Below are 20,078 nucleotides of genomic sequence, written 5' to 3' on the forward strand. Positions count from 1 at the left end.
AATTTCATCTTTAAAATAATTTTGCCAAATGTGCCTAAGATTACAAATTATGTGCATTGTTTGTAAATGTTCAATGCTTGGGTGATTGAAAGAATGGCTCAGAAAACTTAATATACGGAGTGCTTCTAACCTCTGATTCAAATCCAGGTCCAGGCAGTAGTGGCTGCAAGTTACCACCCATCGGAGGGCTCTGTGCTGTGTAAAATGAGCTGGCCTCAGTCCAATTTCTGGTGAAAATTCACATAAAATCAACAGTTATTACTGCCTGGCACTCTAATTGGCATTTTAAACAGCAAGGTGGAGGACTAAATGGGCATAGACACTTAAACTGGCTGTTGCACCTAGAGCTAGTCCATCCATATTAGCAATTGAGACACTAACAGGGCCATATAAGGACACTTCCACTGTCCTTACCCTTCACCGATAAACAGAGAACTGCAGTCTTTTGTTGTTTCAGCACCTTTCGCGAGGACTAACTTCACAAAAGCAGAAACTCTTCAATACTAGCAGAATCATAATGGGTATTTAAAAAAAACAAAAAACCCAAAACCCCCCAAATCCCAGCAACATGTTGTAGCCAATAACCAATGAAAGGTTAACACCAGTGGCTTGACAGTACAAGTAATCAAAGGGCTAGTCTACTACGGGGGGGGGGGGGGGCAGGTCGATGTAAGATACATCGACTTCAGCTATGCTATTCTTGTAGCTGAAGTTGCGTATCTTATTTCGACTTACCTCCTGACCTCATGGCACAGGATCGACGGCCGCAGCTCCCCCGTCGACTCCGCTTCCACCTCTCACCCTGGTGGAGTTCCAAAGTCAACGGGGAGTGCGGCGGGGATCGATTTATCGCATCTAGACGAGACGTGATAAATCGATCCCCGATAGATCGATCACCACCCACCGATCCGGTGGATAGTGTGGACATACCCAAAGTTCAGGAACTACTGTTTCCGCCCCCCACACGCTATCCAAACTGGTGACGATGTACTTGACATCCATAAAGGAGAAACAGTTGCAGTTCCTTGTTGCAAGGGTGCCTATTGCCTACCACTTCAGATAGCAGCAGTGGCAGAAGCACTGCTCCTTGCTTGCCTACCTGCCTGCCTTCCCTCACAAGCCATCAGCAGGTGAACTGAATTTTTAGGGAGATAAATGGAGGTCCCTACTGTGAAGGCGTGAGGATATTTTGAATCCCAAAGACTAATCTTTGTTCAGACGCAAAGACCGCTTCAAGCAGACTCGATTCTCTTAAGGCTTGAATGGGCCTTACCAGGAAAGAAGAATTAGCAGAATGAGTAGTGAATTAGCTGTCACTAATTTTACTGTGTATTTCAAGTGTTCAAGATAAGACTCTGCAGTACTATGGTCTATAGAAGGTCTGATTAGTAAATGACTCCCAAATTTAAAAAAGGGCTAGCTTCCTAATACTAGACTAGAATTGAGGCTTTCAAAATGAGTGAATTTACACATACTGAATTCTAGTTAGAATTTGTCTATAATACTTGGTATAAGTTATATAAACTCATTTGGCACAATTAATAGGGAGTAGTTGCACTTGCTGGTAAAGATGCTAAAAAACGGTGTTAGGGTTCCCTGGTTCTCGCCTCAGCTCCACCGTGACCCTAGTCTAGGAACTGTTCACAAATTAGGGATAGCCAGTGAGTGTGCAACACACACACCATCTGTATGGCTACTGGGAATCCTCCAGAGAGAGGATATCCAGTCAGTTTCTATTCCTCAAGTAATAGAAAGGAGTGGAGAAGGGTTGAGAATCTGGCCCAATGTTGAGATTTTGGGATTAGCACACCAAAGTGGCAATTTAAAGATTAGTATCTTGTGACACTACCATAAAATCAATCTAGTTGCAGATACCAACATCATATATCCTCTTGTTTAAATGTATTGAGATTTCTGTATTTAACAATGCAAATATAACTGAAGTGCTAACTAGTTTTTATTCTGTTAAATATTTGGGTGTAAAATTCAATTAAATGAAAAGGGCATTCATTATAGCAACTTGCTATAGCATATGGATCCAAGGGCTATAAATAAAATATATTGCTGATTACTTTCTAAAATAGCTCAATTGTAACTAATACATTTAAACATTCTATCCCATAATTCTAATATTTGTTGCCATTATAGCTACAGTGTGGGTGGAAAAAGCTAAACCAGAAAAGAGCAGATCTAAGTGTAAGCTACTTTGCATATTGTCAATTGACTATAAATTACACCAGTCTTTGACTCAACAAAACAGCATTGGAACTACATAGTTCAGGTAAGAGATTGTCAAAGAAAGCAATATGTATTTGCAAATATATAGCATTATGTCTTGAATAAATATCAATCAAAATTGATGTAAATAACTTCAGTACTTCAAATAGTCTATTTTTAATGTGTATTTAGAATGACCCATTGTTTGATAAAATAAGTTGCACTGCCAGGTAAGAATAGAAAATATTAACTTTAAAACTTTTAATTTTCAATGCAAAATTCTGGTATTTTACAGACATTTTGAGCAGCCTGAAAATTCTGTTTCCTTGGATTACCTGAGAATTTTCTCCATCTCAAAACAGGTGAGTCTCTATAGCAATGAAATGATTTTCATGCACTTTGATTTTGCATTTGTCTTGGACGTTAGGATGGCAGATAGTGTTTTGTGTAATCCTGTTGTGCAGCAAAAGTGTTAGTGCCATCCAGCCAATGCTATGAATTTCTGATATTTTATTTTTTTGTTATATAGTGCACATGTAGATTTTATCTTAAGGTAATATTTAACATTCACATGTCAGTAGAATATAATCAAAGAAAATCATTCATTTTCTTCCTATATTAACAAAAGGAACAATCACCATTTGCTGGTTTGAATTCATCTATAATAGCTATATGTTCACCTCAGATTTTCCCTCATGTATAGCAATTTAATTTATCTTCTGTCACTGAACATGAATTTTTCAGCTAGCCTATGAAAGCATCTGTTCTAAAACATATTTGATTTTCTCTTTTGGAGAACTTTTGGTGACTATGGATTCTCAAGTCAGTGAAAGTTTTAGTAAAAATCAAAACTGAATTAAAACGGTAGTTGTGATTGGATACAGAAATATTTTGATTGAACATGACTTTACACGTGGGAATAATGTGAACTTGGGATCTGAAGATAGGCTAAACTTTGGTCACACAATTCCCTCCCTTTTGAGTATGGAGGGTATGAAAGTATAAGAAAATCTGCTAAAATAGCCCCAATTAATTGTGTAGGAGTTGACTCAATGGTGGCATTCCCTCTGTCAGGTAGCAGACATCCCTCTATGTAAACACTGAACACCTAGTGCTTGGCAATATTTTTGAGTGATGGAAGTAGGGCATTTCCTGTAATGCTTTTTAGTTCTCCTGCCTCTTTTCTCTTAGAGGGCATGATGGAACCTGACTACTTTAGATGGTGACATCTTGATGATGTGAGGGTAGAAGGTAACAAAAGGAAATCAGGCTGGTCTCTATACAGGAAAGGATTGCATACAGTCACTGAAAACGAATAATGGTCTTATGAATTTTCAGCAAAATTTTTTTAAAGGGTAGCTTTGATAGAAAAACTACTGGAGGGCTGAGGTTAAACTACTCTTCTAGTGCTTTGACAATCCCATAGAAGTACAACATAACTTCGTATTAGAGAGACAATTTTACTGTCTCTCTCAAACTTCCGAGTGTGATTTAAATGGTTAAATACAAATCCTGAACAATTAATTCTGTCATATCTGCTGTCAGGCACATGTAGAGAGAGTATGTGGTCCTCTAATGGGCCGTGAATTAAAGGGAGTGCGGCTCTAAGCAGTACTCCAAAGGGAAGTTCATTCACTTACCGTGTAGAAACCCCTCTTCCTAATAAAACTATCAAATAAACAAAATGTTTTTACAGCTGGAATGTAATCTGAACAACTTTCATTAGCATTGTTTAATACTGGCTATAAAGATGATCCTCAAATAATCCTGTATCGGGGGAGGCGGGGTTGCCGATTCTGCAAAACAGCCCTGGGTTAAGGAATCCCCTTCAGAGGAGACATGTGGAACCAGTGTGTCACTTTACACACATAAAAATAAGATTGAGGTCCCTGCACAAAGGAGTTTTCAACCTAATTGCAACATTATACAGTGAGTCAAAACATCAAACATGTAGGTGAAAAGACAAAATAAGGGAAGAGTTTAAAACTCTTTGATGAATGTTTTGTTTGGCTCAGTTAAGGTTACGGGCACTTGAGTGGTAATGTTTTTTGGGGGGAATGATGGGATGGAGAGGTTGTTTACTTTGCCAATGTGTGATGGGTGTATGGAAGTGCCTGTGTCTCTCTGAGTGGCAGAATGCTAACTGAAAGTGGTGAGGGTTGAAGAGGGAATTGAAGGAGATTGAAGTCACTAGAAGCACAGGAGGAAGGAACAAGAATTCAGCCAGTTTTATTTTATGTAATGCCAGCAATAAGTATTTTTTGTCAATTTCAGACTGAGCTGGACATATGTTTGGAAATGAAGAGGATCTGATGTTACAAATGCCAAGTAAATTAGCTTAACTGTGGTTTCCTTTAGGAGGCTGAAGGGATTACTTTATCTTTAGCCAGTGCTTAGTAAATTTCTATAGCATATGCTGGTGATTATGCACTTCCGTGTGTATGTGAAGGATGCTATTCAAATAGGACCAGGGCCACCCAGAGGATTCAGGGGGCCTGAGGTCTTCGGCGGCAGGGGGGTCCCCACCGCCGAATTGCTGCCGAAGACCCAGCACTTCGGCAGCAGGTCCCAGGGCGGAAGGACCCCCCACAACGGGTCTTCGGGGCACTTCAGTGGCGGGTCCCGGAGTGGAAGGACCCCCGCCACCGAATTGTCGCCGAAGACCCGGAGCGAGTGAAGGACCCCGGTCCAGGGGCCCCAAAAAACTCTTGGGGGCTCCTGTGTGGGGCAGGGGCAAATTGCCCCACTTGTCCCCCCCCCCCCCCCGGCAGCCCTGAATAGGACATTATTACACACCATGTGGCAACCTCCCACACCATTCGATAATATCATAAATGCATTAAAATCCTTTCTTCTGGAAAATTGTTATTTATAATTTGTATTAGTGTAGCACCCATGAGCTAGTCATGGACCAGGACCCCATTGTGTTAGGTGCTGTACAAACACAGAACAAAAAGACAATCCCTGCCCCAAATAGTTTACTGTCTATGCCAGTAATAGAACCTAACCCATGTAAGTAGTTGTGGTGTATGAATCATTCAATTAATATGCAAATATACATTTCTAGGTTAAACACAAAACTCAATGGATAGTAAAAGCTACTGTAACTTCATGGACAGGTTGTCCGTCTACGACTCACAACATGTACAACTGACTAGGCCTTTCGGTGGGGACCCTTTTGTCACGTTTCATGTGTACCCTGAAACACCTACCCAGTTCACTTGCTCGGAGGATTTGCCACTACTTCCTTTTACATCTGAGGAGTTGATCACAGAGAACTTCTATACTGATCCTTGCAACTTTCCTTACCAAGTGGCCCAGGCTAATTATGGCAGAGGTGACTATTCCTATGGACCAGCTTTCATCAGAAAGAGGAATGAAAGGGAAAGGCAGAGGGTTAAGTGTGTCAACGAAGGATATGCCAAACTCCGACGTCACCTACCTGAGGAATATTTAGAGAAACGGCTCAGCAAAGTAGAAACACTTCGAGCTGCAATAAAATACATTCACCATCTACAATCTGTTCTGTACAGTGATTCTGCAGTGACAGAGAAGAATAACCTGGAACTGGGCCATACTTCCAAGGCAATTACCAGAGAGATCCAGTTTTGAGGACTATCTGAACTGCTGCAGGGAAGAAAAATAATCACAGCTGAGGCTGATAATCATATTATTGGTGACACAAATATTTCTGTGAAACTGACATTTTATGAACTGTACAAGGCACACATCTCTAGCAGTCTACTGGGGAAAGGGTTTAAATTAACCTACAGGGGATTACACTGAGATGAGAAATCTACAAGAAAATTAAATGTAAACTCTTTTATTTAATTCATGGAGATTAGAAAAAAAAATCCTTTAACTTAGTTAGAAACCAAAAGTACGACTATATATCATTTTTCAGAAAGGAGCAAATGTATACGCCATCTCAGTCTGCACATTTTAAATAAAGTGTAACCTTCTCATGGATGGGGCTCAGCTTCTGTTCATTTTCAGGGATGTTTCATTTTCTGTTCATTTTCATACCTCTCCAAAGAATCTCTGCCCTAATTGCCGCTCTCTTCCTCGAAATACGAAGGACAATTTCCCCCCCGCCCCAAGTTGCTTGTGTATTGGCCTAGTGGATATAGCCCAGTTCTGCCACAGGCCCGCTGGGTAAACTTCAGCAGGTCAGTGCCCCCCCTCTGTGCCTCAGTTTCTTCCACTGTAAAATGAGAATACTGACCTTTCAAAACACTCAGAACTACTCATGTAAAGCATTATAAAAGTGAAGTATTATTATTATTATTTTATTATTAAAAAGAGGTGTAAACATTTTCCAAAGTATAGTTACCTAAATGTGGAAAAATGCAGCATTTTTGGAAATGCAGCTCTATCCTTTTGTTAACCAATTATTTTTTGTACTTGAAACCTGGAACTCTTATTTTGGTTGTAAACCCCTTTTTTTCCTGGCCAAATTCCAGTCATAGAATCATAGAACTTAAGATCAGAAGGGACCATTATGGTCATCTAGTTTGACCTCCCGCAAGATGCAGGCCACAAAAGCTGACCCACCCACTCCTGAAATAATTCTCTCCCTTGACTCAGCTGTTGAAGTTCCCAAATCCTGATTTAAAGACTTCAAGTAGCAGATAATCCTCCAGCAAGCGACCCCTGCCCCATGCTGCGGAGGAAGGCGAAAAACCTCCAGGGCCACTGCCAATCTACCCTGGAGGAAAATTCCTTCCCGACCCCAAATATGGCGGTCAGCTGAACCCCGAGCATGCGGGCAAGACTCTCCAGCCAGACACTCAGGAAAAAGACTTTCAATATCCCAACATTGACCCTTGGTACTAATTACCAGTGGTCGCACGTTATTGACCTGTTGACTAAATCACGTTATCCTATCAAACCATTCCCTCCATAAACTTATCAAGCTTAATCTTAAAGCCAGAGAGGTCCTTCGCCCCCACTGTTTCCCTCGGTAGGCTGTTCCAGAATTTCACTCCCTTGATGGTTAGAAACCTTCGTCTAATTTCAAGCCTAAACTTCCCGACTGCCAATTTATATCCATTTGTTCTCGTGTCCAACTCACAATATTTTTTATTGGTTTCTCATCCAACACCCCGGTGACGTAGGGCAGTAGGATCCTCCTTTTACAAATGAGGAACTGAAGCACAGATGGACTAATGCCCAGATCCATTGATTACCATGGAAATTTGGATCCTGAATATCTTCATGGACCTCAGCCAAAGTGACTTGACCAAGGTCGCACTGGTAGAGGAAGGAACTGAACCCAATAGTCTCAACTCCCAGTCCAGCCCTTCATCATCAGCCTTACCCATCATCCTGCATTCCAGCCTCTCTGAAATCTGGTTTAAATTAACCTTGTAGCATTCTCTCATGGAGCCAACCCCCTAAATTGTGCCATCCTGATTCTCCAGTGGGTTTCACACCAGAAATACATACGTGCAGACAGAAGCCCCTTTGGGGATCAGAAAGAGCCAAAGATGTGGGCCCTGCAAACACCCCGCGCTCCCCTCTGTTCATTCGCTGCCTCGGGTGCAGTGGGAAGGGATGTTATAATCCCTGAACTGAGGGCCCTGTTACTGCTACATGGGGAACACAAGAGTAGACCAGGGGTGAGAGGGATCTGCTGGCTTCAAGCAAGAACCAGCCCAAGCAGCTCCTAAGGCAAATGCTGAAAAAGTAGGCAGGGGAAATGTCTCTCTCTGCAAAAGCTTTGACTGCCATGGCACATGCAGTGGAAAACCCCTACATCAGCACCGTGCGGTATTCACATTGTGCCCTGTGAAAACGTCACTCCCCTCCTGATAAATCCCAGCCAGTTCTTGAGGGGCCCCACTTCACCTGTTAATCCATTCAGCTGCTTTGGCCACTCTCTGCTCTCTCCACATCTCCTGTCTGCACCACTCAGTGATTGTCACATGCTGCCTGCAATGAAACAGGATCCTGGAGTGACCTGCCATATCACACAAAGGCAAAGATGTTCCCATTGCCGACCACATGCCAGGCAACAATCATTTACAAAAAAGGGCCATGGGGGTGGGGGAGCACAAAAAGGGACACAGATCACAGCAGGGTGCGTGGGGAGAGGGGCAGCCATGGAACAGGGCACACTCTGTAATAGGGTTACCAGATGTCCCAATTTTATAGGGACAGTCCTGATTTTTGGGTCTTTTTCTTATATAGACTCCTATTACCTCCCACTCTCTGTCCTGATTTTTCACACTTGCTGTCTGGTCACCCTACTCTGTAACCATTACAAAATGCAGCTAGGATCTCCTATCTTCTGGTGTTGCCACATGCTCTGTTTGGAAGAGGAACCTGACTGCATAGAACATGGGACACTCTGGGGATGGGGATGTTCTCTCACAGCCCAAGATCGAGACCATCACACCCCGACTCACCCTGGCTTCTGCTTTAGAGTCAGAGAAAAACACCATCTTCAAAGTAAGCGCCGAACCAGCCCAGTCACATCCTAAGAAGAGACTGATGCAGGTGTGACTTGAAGGTTACTCCTGAGGTACCTTTGTCACATATGACTGAATTCAACTCCCATTAACATCAATGGAAAGACTCAGTTCGACTTTGGTGGGCTTTGGTTCAGACCTACAAAGCTGGGGTGACCCGGTTGCTCAAGTTGTTGCTACAGAGCACTGTTGGGTCCCTAGTCAGCTCTGTGTTTGGCTGTTACATGAGGAGGGGCACCTGCAGCCTGCTCAGCACCCACAGGCAAGTCACTGGTAACAATCGAACACTAGCCCCACAGGAGGCCTCCCTTCCCTCAGCGAGGCTCTGGCAGGCAGCTATCTCTAGTCAGGTCCTGGGCCCGGGCAGACTTCTCTCACTCTGGGGGCAAGGGGTTTAGGCTCCCTCTCAGCCAGCTCTTACCTTAGCTGGGCAATCCCCTTTTAACCCTTCCCTCCAAGCCTCACTCCTTCTGCAGGTGTAGCAAGGAAGGGCTAAATAAGACCACAACAGTTTGTTAAGCCAGTTTGAATTTTGCGCACACACACCCGTTACAGCCCATTCCTGCCCCTCTGCAGTCAATGAGATGTGCATTGACTCCAATGGCAGCAGTATTAGGCCTACAGAGTGAGTGAAATTCCCTAGTAAGGTTTAATAGGCTCGTCACACCAGCTTTGCTCAAACGCAGTTGTCTGAGGATGGGGCCGTGCAGGGGAGAATCACACAGAGTGTGTTAGGGTCAAATTCCACCTTGAGTTACCCCCTGTGCAGCCCCTTTGGCTTTTGCAGGAACAACCCTGCACTGGCAGGAAGATCATGGGTCTTGTCCAGGCATAACTTCTATGCATCAGAGGCATTACACAGATGTAACTGAGGGCAGAATTTGTACTTGCCTCGCAACAGAGGAATTACCATATAAACCAATCCAGGATTAGCAGGATAATCTACTGCATGGCCTGCTTCAATTGCTATGAATTCATACACTAAAAAAATCCAGTGTAGGCTCCTCAGAGTGAAGAAACATTTTTTAATCACAAGACAAACATACTTGGTAACCCCCAGAGGCCAAGAAGAGACAAGGAGCATAAGGAAACAGGTGGGTGACACCTTCTTGGCACTCTCATTGCTAGTTACTCTTCAGCTAAGCATTATCAGTCACCAAGCCACACCTGGAGGCAGACAGGGCCTATCGCATTCTGTCTCTGCATGCATAGAATGCTCAGATTTCATGGCCAATAACTTCTCCAATAGTTCTTGGACTATCCCTACAATTTCCTCACTCCCCAGGATTATTTTCAAGACTTTCCAAATTTCTGTTTACACAATCGTATGGTGTGGGAATGCTGCACAAGTGCCCACTGGGCGTGTAATGGCTCTTCACCTATAGTCACCCTTTGTAACGTAGTTTAGGATTCTCCCAGAGGCCCCTTTTCCGTTATGGAGGGAAAAGAGCTGCCCCATAGCTAAGCCTGTGTTGCAGTTTACAGCTGATTTTTCCAAGCATTTTAAAATCCATGTGCAGTAGCAGATTGGCCTGAAAATTGCTAGGGTGGAGTTGTTGGTTGAAACTTGGACTCATTTAGTCAAGTGGCTCCTGGGCTACAGCCCCCTACTATCTCCAGCCCTCCCCTCTCCCACATGACCTGCTTTTAAAATGTATATTTTCTTCTAACTCTATTTTGCTCAGAGCCAGATAAAGCTCAGGTTCATCTTCTGCCCAGGCCAAGCACACCTCAGCTCTATGTGTTTCACTCAGACCCAAAGTGTGTGTTTGGGGGTATTTTAATCAATGCGTAATAGGGTCTGTGGCTCTGTTGTAGCTGTGAGAGCAAGTGAGTGGCTATGAAGTTGTCAAGGTTTCCTCCCCCACTCTGAACTTTAGCGTCCAAAAGGTGGGGACCTGCATGTACCCTTCTAAGCTTAATTCCTAGCTTAGATCTGATAGCGCTGCCACCAACCAAAAATATAGTGTTTTGGTACACTTTCCATTCCCCCCAAAACCTTCCCTGGGGAACACAGATCTAAATCCTTTAGATCTTAACACAAGGAGAAATTAACCATTCCCCCATCCTTTTCCCCCCAGACTTTCCCCTCCCTGGGTTGCCTTGAGAGGCTTCACACAGATCCAAACTCCTTGGATCTTAAAACAAAGAAAAATCAATCAGGTTCTTAAAAAGAAAGCTTTTAATTAAAGAAAAAGAAAAGGTAAAACTTATCTCTGTAAAATCAGGATGGGAAATGCTTACAGGGTATTTAAATGTATATAGCCAGAGAAATCCCCTCTAGCCTCAGGTTTAAAGTTACAGCAAACAGGTAAAAATCCTTCCAGCAAAAGAAACATTTACAGATTGAGAAAACAAACATAAGACTAACATGCCTTCCTGACTAGGTACTTACAAATGTGAAACATGAGACTGATTCAGAAAGATTTGGAGAGCCTGGATGGATGTCTGGTCCCTCTCATGTCCCGAGAGCGAACAACCCCTAAAACAAAGAACACAAACAAAAAAGACTTCCCTCCACCAAGATTTGAAAGTATCTTGTCCCCTTATTGGTCCTCTGGTCAGGTGTCAGCCAGGTTTACTGAGCTTCTTAACCCTTTACAGGTAAAAGAGACATTAACCCTTAACTATCTGTTTATGACAGAAGTAAATGTCTTCACTTGTGCCTGCTAAATCAATCGTGCACCAGGCATAATTAGAACAGCCAGCAGCATCTGTCCAGGCACATGCAACTGGGTGATTGGCCATTAATCATCTCCCTGTCCTGCTTCTTTATTTTCCACTCCCAAATGAATCTTCACAGTCCTTTGTGGCCACCTACAGCACATTTCTGATAAAGCCATGAGCACCCAGAGAAGGGTAAATGAACCCTCTTTTAGCTGCCCAAACTATCATTCTGCCTGCACAAGCTTTTTGACCATAATGAATAAGAAACTGGGACCCTGAGAAAGTGGGCTGGGAAGCATCCCTGAGGACTCCCCCAGCCTTGGACAATGGGAAAATTCTTGTGCACAAGAACAGAACAAACTTTGGCAAGAAATACAAACTCCGAAGTACAGCATCAGTTCTTGATTCATGAGCTTGGTTGGACTCCAGCCAAACTGACACAGAAACGAACATCTGGCATAAATAAATGTTGGAGATGGACACAGAAAGCCGTCAATAGCTGTGGGATTGCGTAAAACTGGAAGGGTGGGAGGAAAAAACATACAACAAAGAGTGACTGAGCGATTGGGACAGAATCATAATTCCACATTGGATCCCAGGATGATGGAGTCTCGGAATGGTGGGATCCCTCTTAGGAGGGCCAGGTTCTCATCTGTTCCTGGCTGCTGACCCAGCTAGTGGCAGGGCAGCCAGGCCAGAACCGTGTTGGTGCAGTGGCTCCCACTCGATACCTTGTCTATAATTCTATGTCCAGATTGGGTTTTATCTTTTTCACAGCATTCAGCTCTGCCCGCATTCCTGTAGTTAATGCAACATGGGTGAACCCATGGGGAAAATAAGGAGAGAAAAGGACATGCTAATTCTCTCTGCAGACATGATGCCTGAGCCCACAGTCCCTGTCACTGTGCTGCCTACCACTGGGGTCTTTCCCAGCTGCCTGCCAGAGCCCACAGGATCTGTGTCCTTGTCACTGCCCTGCCAGAACTTACTGCCAGTGGGTGTGTTTCACTTGGGGGAGGGGAGGAGAAGCACTGGTGCAGTCTGTAGCCTAGACTGCTCCCCCCACACCCCAGTCACCCTGCGTGCGAGCTCTGGGCAGGGACAGCAATGTCCTTTCTGCACATAAAGGGCTGGATTGTGCAGACCTTGCTCAGGGTGAGGAGCGATGACTGACACGAACAGTTCTATTGATCGCTGTGGGGCTACTCAGCACTCACAGGTAGCAGGGGCCGCAAAATCCAGCTCACAGAATCTCTCCATGGAAGCAGCCTGATCTCAGCTCTCAGTTCTGCACAGGCTCCTCACACCCACTCCTCACAGGCCTAGGTTAGCCCAGATGCTGTGCTGGCCTAGGATAGGTGGCACACCATGCACTCTGCCCCAGACATAGATCTCCATGCTTCTCCACACCCCCTACATGGAGGCAGGAGGATAGTATGGAATTCGCTATACCTGCTTTCTACAACCCAAGGATTATTCTGTCAGGCAGCTAATGTAATGCAAATTTTTCAAAAAGGTCTCTAGAGGCAACCCCTGCAATTATAGGCCAATTTGGAAGGAACTATTGTAAAAAAACAGAATTATCAGACACATAGATAAACATGATTTGCTGGGAAAGAGTCAATGGCTTTTGTAAACAGAAGTCAGGCCTCACCAATGTATGAGAATTCTCTGAGGGAGTCAATAAGCCCATGAATAAAGCGGATCCAGTGGATACAATGTATTTGGATTTTCAGAAAGCCTTTGACAATGTCCCTCACCAAATGCTCTTAAGGAAACTAACTAGCCCTGAACTAAGAGGGAAGGTTCTTTCATAGATCAGTAACTGGTTGAAAGATGGGAAACAAGAGTAGGAATAAACAATCAGGTTTTTTTCACAAGGGAGACAGGTGAGCAGCAGGGTTCCTCAAGGATCTGTACAGAGATCTGTGCTGTTCAACATATTCATCAATAATCTGGAAAAGGGGATGAACAGTGAAGTGGCAAAATTTCCAGATGATACAAAATTATTCAAGATAGTTAAGTCCAAATTACACTGCCAGGAGTTACAGAGGGATCTCACAAAATTGAGTGACTGGGCAACAAAATGGCAGATGAAATTCAGCATTGACAAATGCAAAGCGATGCACGTTGGAAAAAATAATCTCAACTATACAATCCCGCAGCCCCGCTCCCCCGGCAGAACCCAGGGACCCTGCCGTCCCGCTCCCTGCGCTGGAGCGCAGCAAGTCCCACGGTCCCGCTCGCCCGGCCAAGCGCGGAAGTCCTGTTGCCCCACTACTGCGGCCAGAGCACCGCAACCCCGCGGTCCCACTCTCCCGGCCGGAGCCCCTCAACCTCGCGGTCCCGCTCCCCCGGCCGAGCGCGGAAGTCCCGTGGCCAGGGCCGGCTCTAACATTTTTGCCATCCCAAGCGAAAACAAAGAGCGCCGCCCCCGCCCCGAGCATCGCGCCGCCCCGCCCCCCCGAGCGTCACACCGCCCAAGTCCCCCGCCCCCCCGAGCGTCGCATCGCACCGCCCAAGTCCCCCGCACCCTCCAGCGCCGTGCCGCTGAAGCCTGCCCCAGCCGAGCGCCACGCTGCCCAAGTCCCCCAGCATGGCACCACATCTCCCAAGCTCCGCCTCCCCCCAGTGCCGCCCGGCCAAACCAAAACAAAAACAACCCTCCCCGAGTGCCGCCCTGTCCCAAGGTGCGCCCCAAGCACTTGCTTGGTAGGCTGGGGTCTGGAGCCGGCCCTGCCTGGCAGTAACCCCTCAGTCTCAGGGTCTCCCCTCCTTGGGGAACCTCCAACCCACTATCCCCACCTCGCATCAGTATACAGCTACTGCCAGTCATCGTCTAGCCCCCATGCCCTGGGGCAGGCTGCAGGATCAGCCACTCATCACCAGCAAGGAGGGTCTGGACCTGCTGCCTTGGCCTACCGCTGGGCTGCCCTCTGCAACCCCCAGGACCTCTTGGCCTTATGCTAGGCCACAGCCTGGGGCTTTCCAGGTAGGAGCTCCCCAGCCTTTCCCCCGCCCAGCCCCACTCAGGTACCCTGTCTCTAGCTCCCTGCACCCAGGCCCTTCTCCCTTCCCACCCACCGAGAGAGAGAGACAGAGACAGAGACTGATCCTTTCAGCTTCCCTGGCCTTCTTATAAGGCCCTGTCGCTCAGTTTGGGGCATGGCCCCAGCTGCAGCCACTTCCCCCAATCAGCCAGGGTTTTACCTTGCCCAGCCCTCTGCAGGGCTTTTCCAACCCCTTCCAGGCTGGAGCGGGGGGGGGTCACCCCGTTACACAGCACAGAGATGAAAGATTTTCTTTCTATTAAAAAAAAACAAAGGAAATTAACAAACAAAAACCCTTCATTTAATGTTACTCACATTTGCTTTCATCAATAAAATCATTAGGAAATACAAAGTCAAGGCTTTTAAACAGGATGGAAAGGTTACAAAGTGAAGCATTCTCAGGTTAGCAAATGTCCAAAGAAGTGTTGCCCTGGCACCCTCAATTCAGTCCTCTTGTGCATTTGCAGGATGATGCAGGCTTTAATGACATGATCCCATGGTATTTTTTTCCCACGGGACCCCTTCCTTATTCAGTGCACAGGGGTTTATGCTCTGGGGCTGTGTATTGAAGGAGTCTTTGGCCTGTAGGATCCCTGCCTCATTTCTTGCAGAGTTAATGTTGCACAGGCAATGCTCATTCTGGTATTTCCTAACTTGAGAGTGCTTCACTTTGCAGCCTTTTACTCCTCTGTGCATTTCCTAATGTTTATAGCTTGCTTTACTGAGGAGAACAGTCTCCATAACAAAGGGCTTGGTTATTTTTGTGTGCGTGTGATGTCTCCATTATTTATCTGGTCAGTGTCACTAGTGTGCGCTTTACGAGACAGGGAAAGTAAGGACACTCCCTGATACAAAGCCCCTATGATCTAAGGAAGACTGACACACACAAAGAAAGCAGGAGATGTAAGAACTAGAACGTTCTTTCTTTCTTCTGATGAATAGTCATTTATTTATTATGAATTATTATTATGATTAAAGAAAGGGTGGTGGGTTGGGGAACTTGTGTGGTGAGGAGGTTCTATGCAGAAGTTTCCATTGTTTGGCACATGCACCTGATCTGAAGTGCCGCGCAGTGCTAGGTTTTGGGTAGCAAGCCCCCTCACAATGGCAAAAAACCTTTTCAGAACTCTGATGCAATCTTCTCTTGATGCTCATCATCTCTGGTGGCCTTTAACTTTAGGCTCATCTCAAGCTCTTTCCACCTATGGAATGCTCTCTGCTGATTTGCTGCCTTCTCGTGGCATGCCACATTTCTAGCCAGATTTTTCCAGTCCTTTGTTCCTGTAGAACTCAGTGTGGCTGGAACATTAGACTAGAAGAGTTTGCAACAAAAACAGTATGCAGTATTCTGGGTTTTTGAGTACATAAGCCATGGCCTCTCCACTTTGTCACCATTGGGGATTTCACACCAGGAATGTGTTGGATGGAAACTTCTATTTTCATTGTCTTTGGGGAATGTGAAGTTTTTCACTTGCTGTGGCCCATGCAGTACAAGGAAGTCCCTCAGGCTACTGCTCAAGTGGGTCCACAGTCCTGGATCACCTAGATTTAAGGAACTGAACTCAGCAGCAGCTGTTTCTTGTGCCTCCACCACACTCTTCTCTGAGCTATACTTTTCTTCAGGAATGTGCATGGTTGCATCCATCTGAGATGGAGATATGGATGTTGCAGTAGCTGCCAGGTCTCCTGCACTCTGACTACCTGGAAGATCAGGCATCTCCTCACCACTCACATCCTCACTGGGGCCAGAAGGCTCACCATGAACATTTTTGTCTATGTATCTCAGGAGAGCTCCTTCCTGCTTAGACAGAAAAGCTTCCTTTGCTTTCTTTCTTTTTCTGAATGCTGCCTCACAGGGGCGTTTTCTTCTTTCACTCATGACTGCTGTTCTGTGCCAGCTAGAGTGGCAGGGGACAAATAAGCAGGCTGGTAGCAGGGTCTGAATGAGGGAAGATATCAGCATCTTAAGGGCCTACTCGGCTCCTACTACTTCAGTTGACTGCCTGTTCTCCTCAAGCGGGTTCAGGGAAGCAGCAGGAAATAGGAAGCTCCCTGACAAGCTGGTGTTAGTCCAGACTCCCGGGGGTGCTCGAGAGGAACATTAGAGGCTCCTCCTCCTCTCTCTCCCTGCAGCTCCTGCTGCTTTCTGTTATTCCCTCTCCCCTTTTCTCCTGCCTGCCTGTTATGTCTCTTGTGCCCCCTTCCTCCAGCACAGCACTCCACCATCTCTGTGCATCTACAGCAGAGAGAAAACATATGCACCAGCACCAGACACAATTTTCTACGCTCTGGGTCCTAGTGGTGCCCTGCCACAGTTTGGCACCTGCGGCAGCCGCCTCAGTTCACCTCATGGTAAGGCCAGCCCTGTCCTGTGGGCACGGAGAACCTAACTCCCATTGAGGTCAGCTAGGGAGGCTGGATGTGCACATTGCAGGAAATAGACGGTCAGGGCAGCATAATCCACTGAAAAAACCGCGACTTGCTAATTGCAACCCAGGCTCTCCCTGTGTGGCTCTTCGTCCTGCCTCTGTTGGCTGGAGCATGAGCAGAGCTTTCTGAGACAGCTGCTGCGGCTGTGGCCAGCCAGTGAAGCGCGTTTCCCATCGTCTCTCTTCTGGCTGTGGATGTTTGACTGCAGCAGCTCCGCAGAGGTCCCGGCCTCACTCTCTAATGTCCATTCTCCTCTTGCTTTCATGGCGCTTCATGGACCATGGAGTAGCCTCAGAAAAACATCCCAGATGTGGACACAGGCACCAGCACCGATTCCCCAAGCCAAAGTCCCCTTTGCAATCCAGGGAACCAGCCTGGGTTGTCTGGAGCGCAGGGTGTGGCCCACGGTGACTGCAGACACTGCCCTTGCTGCACAGCGACTTCTGGGACCCTCTAGCCCATCAGCACTCGGCTCTCCCGCATTCTGCTGAGCTGCTGAGATCTGTGGGAACAGAAACCCTTTGTAAGAGATGGAAAATCTCCTGCCAGGAACACTCTGTCAATGGCTGCCAGAGGCCGTCCCTGTGAAACCCCAAATGTGCAGCCCCTCGGATTCCCACAGGGGAGATCTCAGCTCATTCACTTGTCACCCGTGGCCGCAGTCTCTGACAGAGGGAATGCAGAGGGTATTTTTTTGCCAATGGTCCCTTCTGCAGCGCCCATAACGGGAGGAGGTTTGGCCTTGTGATGTGAGGCCTGGGTCTGAGAATCAGGGCTCCTGGGTTCTGGGGCTCTGGAATGGGGTGTGGTCTAGTGGGTGGAGCTGGATTTGTTGACAGTGAGTGAGAGGGGCTTGTGCTGAAGAACCCTGGGTCAATCCCCACCAATTCCTGTGATGTCTACATGTGGCCATGATTTTACTTACCTCTCAACATAGGTTATTTAGCCCATTCCTGGACACACGTGTTACATCTGCTGCTGGCCACCCCTGAGATGTAGGTCCTGACATGGCACATCAAGGTCAATCCAGCAGCTCCCATCCGGTCTTCACCTCCGCAATGGACGGCGAGCTTTAACCTGACCAGAGAAAGACAGGGTGGTGTTCTTCAGGGGAATCTGCTGGTGCTCCTGCATCCCCTGCTCCACCTCACACCCCGACACGCTAAGGGTTTTCCTAAGATACCACTAATCTTGGATAAACAAAGCAGCTGAGATGAGGTCAGTGTGGGTGGATTTACTGAGCAGACTGGTTCTAATGAAAGAACAGATTTCTCCCCTGCTCTAGGGAGATTCCCATAGGAAAAGTCTCAGATGGTTGGGGTGGGGGCAATGCAAACCCTCAGCCCCTTGAATGGCAGGAAATCAGGACTCGGGGAGTTAAGGGGTGTCTCTGTCCTGCTGGAGGGAGCAGATCTGGAGAGCAGGAAGAGCACTAGCGGCATAGTAGGAAAGCCAGTGACTTCTACCTGTGAAGGTGGCTGAAGTTTCTGGCAGACATTAGAGTTCCGGATCCTTACATCTCCTTTGGGGATCTTTTTCCTAGGAATAAAATAAGGACACCACACAGAGAATGACATTGGAATCCCAGGCAAAAGGGATGATCTCAGCCAGGCTACGTACCAGGAACCCAATTTTTGTCCCAAGAGCCACAATTACCCAGATGAGGTTTTCTTCCCCATTTGCTTTCAGGTTATTTACTCACAGTATTCATTTGTTTGCTTTGCCGGGTCTCCACTCTCTGCAGTTGTTCACTGGTTTTAGTAACAATCTTTCAGTTTTTGATTCTCTTTCCTCTTCTTACAGTGTAGCATCTGCTTAGCAATTTTTTTTAAATAAAAATAAATTTAAACCAAAATCCTGATCTTACATTGAAGAGGAAGGTTTCTGAGAATTTGGCTGCAGAACTTTAGTGTCTGCATATGTCAGTCACTATTAATTATTCAGGTGCAGGTCTGATGCAATCTGCACACTCAAGAATGCCCATATGATGCACGGGGGACCCTTAAAATACCTGTTAAAAGAGAAGAAGAGAGTAGATTAAAAGGTGGGGAAATCAACCAATGCATCAGCACGTCTCTGCATCATTGAAGCACCAGGCATGGGGGCAAAACAGGCTAAAAATCCCCATGGTTCTTTCCCACTAGACAGACATCCAAAAAGAAAAAGGCTTTCAGACAATTATTTCCTTACGCTCTGACGGGGTGAAATTCAGCCCTGTGCAGCCAGCCAGGGCAAGGTCTGTGCATCACAGCGGGGTTAAGTGGCACTTCACTGACCAGGTGCTGGGAGACTTCGGTGGCACAGTTTTCCTCCTGGATTGGAACAGCCGGCTGGAATCCTGTGAGGTATAGAGCAGAGAGAGGTTAGGGCCACAACGTTCACCTCAGAGGCTGAGCTTCTACAGACTTTTGGGATGTTCCCATCTGAGGAGGAGGATTTTGGCCAGCCCCAGCTCAGAGCTTTCAGTCACTTCAACCAGTGATTCTCTGGCACAGTTGATCTAAAGCAGCTGAACTTTTCAGGCCTTGTCCCCATCTCCGACCCCCCTCCCACCTCGCATTGCCCTCTAACAGCCCTCTCCCTTCTCTCGATCACTGCCAAGCCTAAATACAGAGCCTAGCCCACGATCCTCCTCTCTTAGACCCTCTCCTCACATGACCCTCCCCTACCTTTGAGAGGCTGATCCCTGTGCCCTTTACCCAGCTCCTGAAGACATCATGGCTCCTCAGGACAACTGGGCAGTGGGTGGTTCCAACCTCTGTGTGGGGTGCGTGGTTTTCCGTCTAAGCATCACTGAGAGCCAGCACGTCTCGATTTCACAGGATGAGTGAAGTCTAGGAAGCGCTGCACTTCTTGAGGACTTCCAACTTCGCCCCATTTATGAATGGCTTCCACCTTATTTGCATCAATGGTAACATCTTCTGGGGAGAGGATGTACCCCCAAAACTCTGTGGAGAGTTGGCTGGAGGTTCCGCTTTTCCAATTCTGTGTTGAGACCATGCTGCCGAAACCTCTCCAGGTTTGGATGTGCTGCGTGTGCTGCTCTGGGTTCTCCAAAAAGAGACGTATTTCACCCGAATAGATGACACTGTCCCCAAATACATCACTGATGAAGTGTTTCAAGGTCAGGGGACCCTTAGTTAGCTCAACTAGCATATCAGACCGTTAAAATGTCCATCGTCTGTTTTGAAATCTGTCTTCAATTTGTCTCTTGCCCAAACGAGGGTTAGATTGGAAATCC

The 20,078-nt window shown here is 46.4% G+C and overlaps 1 long non-coding RNA gene across 2 annotated transcripts; it reads right to left on the reverse strand.

Annotated features, from left to right (window-relative positions):
• Positions 1–17,878: 17,878 nt before the first annotated feature.
• On the reverse strand, positions 17,879–19,596 carry LOC123370495. Of its 2 annotated transcripts, none has more exons than XR_006579434.1 (5): positions 19,537–19,596; positions 19,028–19,175; positions 18,540–18,848; positions 18,304–18,376; positions 17,879–17,914 (listed from the first exon to the last, which is right to left on the reverse strand). It is a non-coding gene; the product is annotated as an uncharacterized LOC123370495 (long non-coding RNA). The 2 variants fall into 2 exon arrangements; XR_006579435.1 differs by having other exon boundaries at positions 19,507–19,572.
• Positions 19,597–20,078: the final 482 nt, after the last annotated feature.

Source organism: Mauremys mutica, chromosome 4 (assembly GCF_020497125.1).
Source record: "Mauremys mutica isolate MM-2020 ecotype Southern chromosome 4, ASM2049712v1, whole genome shotgun sequence".
NCBI lineage: Eukaryota > Metazoa > Chordata > Testudines > Geoemydidae > Mauremys > Mauremys mutica.